The sequence below is a fragment of the Ipomoea triloba genome, chromosome 5 (genome assembly GCF_003576645.1).
Source record: "Ipomoea triloba cultivar NCNSP0323 chromosome 5, ASM357664v1".
Taxonomy (NCBI): domain Eukaryota; kingdom Viridiplantae; phylum Streptophyta; class Magnoliopsida; order Solanales; family Convolvulaceae; genus Ipomoea; species Ipomoea triloba.
The window spans coordinates 18850349-18853283 of record NC_044920.1 but is presented as its reverse complement, the minus strand read 5'-3'; positions in this window follow the sequence as shown (position 1 = coordinate 18853283).

Below are 2935 nucleotides of genomic sequence, written 5' to 3'. Positions count from 1 at the left end.
TTAAAGTGTGGAAAGTTTGATAAGTGCAAAAGATGCCATCTTTATAAGGTCATTATCGGATCGTCTAGTGCACAATTCGTTGCTTTTGTGATTGATTTGTCCCTTTATTGCGTTAGAATGATTGACATTGCTATTAGACCCCATTCCACGCTTGGCTAATTGTTTTGTAGGTAAAAGATGTGCAAAAAAGGCAGGAAATGACAACATTTCAGATAAGTGAAGAACGAACCAAAGTTGGAGCAAAATTAGGCCAGGACTGCAGTGGACGCGCGGTGGACACGCAGTGGACGCGCGTCCACCCATGCGTCCGCCCCTGCGTCCGAAATATCGCTTGCAAATGTTTGACAGCATAACAGAGGTCTGCTGTGGACGCGCAGCGGACGCGGGGTGGACGCCCGCGTCCAACTTTCAGCCCTCTGAAGTTTGGAGTCTGTGCAGCAAAAGGCACGCTGGACGCGCAGTGGACGCGCGTCCAGCCGTGCGTCCATCGCGGAAATTTCAGCAGTTAGGCGAGATTTAAAAGGGGAATGGAGCCATTTTGCAGGGGATCCATCACACTTCAGTTTTAGATCACTTTAGAATATTTCTCTCTCTAGGATTAGCCTAGAGAGATCTCCCCCAATTCACTCCACATTCCCAATTCACTCCACATTGCAATTCTTAGGTTTAGATTAGAATTAGAGAAGAATTCCATTGTTGCAAGATCGAGATCAACATTCAAGTTCAAGTTCAAAGTTCAAATCCTAGCTAAGTCTTCATTTAATTTCTTGTCATTACTTTTGCCTTTTGCTTTTTCAATTCCAAGTATGATTAGATAGATATTTGTGGATTTGGATTGAGCAATGTTGTATGGATATTCTTGAGCTTTGAATTGATCAATTAGGTTTTGCAATTGCTTTGATTATGAGTTTGATTGTGTGAATGGTGATCTCTTTGACTCTTAGGGTGATCAACCTATATGAGAGGTGTTTGGAAAGGAGTCTCATCTACGAGAGTAGAGTTACTCCTTAGCCTAGCCTAGCACATTTCCCTCTCACCTTTGAGAAAAAGGGAGAGTGGAAGATAAGAGGACATAACGTGTTTGACGAAATGCCTCTCCTAGCCTAGTGATCACAAGGATGACATTACGGTCTAAGGAGTGAGTCCATTGACCACGAGAGTGGCGGTGGTGTTGGGACCTTGTCTCATTTTCATTATCTAAGTGTTGCTAGCCTAATATCTTAGGAAATCAAGGATACCTATATGAGTTGCAAGATCCAAATCCTCCTTTCCAATTGATTGTTTCCTTCAATTATTATGAATTGTTAGTTTAGCTTCTATGAGTTTTTGTGTGCAAGACTTGTTATTGAAAGTGTGTGATTAATGGATCCAATTACATGCTTGTTTGTTGTTGTGTCACGGTGAGAATCGGGCATGGCTAGAACACTCTTGCCACACCTATTGATTTATACAATGCGAGAGCTTGATAAATTATAGGGGGATTTCTCGGCTAATCTTCGGTTCCTTCACCGCGAGAGCAGGTTGGAATTTAGAAGTTAGCCAAAACGGTTCCTTCACGGGTGACAGCGTGTTGGAATCTAGAGGTTAGTTTAGGCTACCTCCTCACAACTTGTAGGATTAACTTGAGTTTGGGCATGTTGATTTGCTTAGGATCTTTAAGACGAGCCTCGCTTGTAGACTACGAGAGTAGATAACTTGCGGTTTGGCACATTCGGGTAGATCACGAGAGTGGCACCGAGGACTTTAGTGCATTTCCTCCATTCACAAGGGATAAAACTTCTTTTCTACATTTGTTTGACTCATGATGGGCATTGACCCGATCCATATCCTTACCTATGTTGCATCTTATATATCTCTCTTCATTTGTTGCTTTCGTTTGTTGTATTTATTTTTGTTTGCTATAACCATGTTATGACCGAACTAGCTACACAAGAATCAATCCGAGTTAGTGCTTGACCAACCATTCCCTGTGGATCGATAACCCCGGAATACTCCGGGTATTTGCGTGTACCTAAAAGCTACAATCAATATTCGTTGTTGAGAATCAAAAGTTTGTTTGAAAACACATTTTCATGATAGCTTAAGGAATGTATTGATTTCAAATATGTGCATCATTCTTTTGTCTTAGCCTGCTTGCATATCAAAGTTTGTGGCATCCCTTGCACTTATGTGTTGCTTGTTCAAGGATAGCTTGCTTGAGGACAAGCAAGGCTTAAAGTGTGGAAAGTTTGATAAGTGCAAAAGATGCCATCTTTATAAGGTCATTATCGGATCGTCTAGTGCACAATTCGTTGCTTTTGTGATTGATTTGTCCCTTTATTGCGTTAGAATGATTGACATTGCTATTAGACCCCATTCCACGCTTGGCTAATTGTTTTGTAGGTAAAAGATGTGCAAAAAAGGCAGGAAATGACAACATTTCAGATAAGTGAAGAACGAACCAAAGTTGGAGCAAAATTAGGCCAGGACTGCAGTGGACGCGCGGTGGACACGCAGTGGACGCGCGTCCACCCATGCGTCCGCCCCTGCGTCCGAAATATCGCTTGCAAATGTTTGACAGCATAACAGAGGTCTGCTGTGGACGCGCAGCGGACGCGGGGTGGACGCCCGCGTCCAACTTTCAGCCCTCTGAAGTTTGGAGTCTGTGCAGCAAAAGGCACGCTGGACGCGCAGTGGACGCGCGTCCAGCCGTGCGTCCATCGCGGAAATTTCAGCAGTTAGGCGAGATTTAAAAGGGGAATGGAGCCATTTTGCAGGGGATCCATCACACTTCAGTTTTAGATCACTTTAGAATATTTCTCTCTCTAGGATTAGCCTAGAGAGATCTCCCCCAATTCACTCCACATTCCCAATTCACTCCACATTGCAATTCTTAGGGTTTAGATTAGAATTAGAGAAGAATTCCATTGTTGCAAGATCGAGATCAACATTCAAG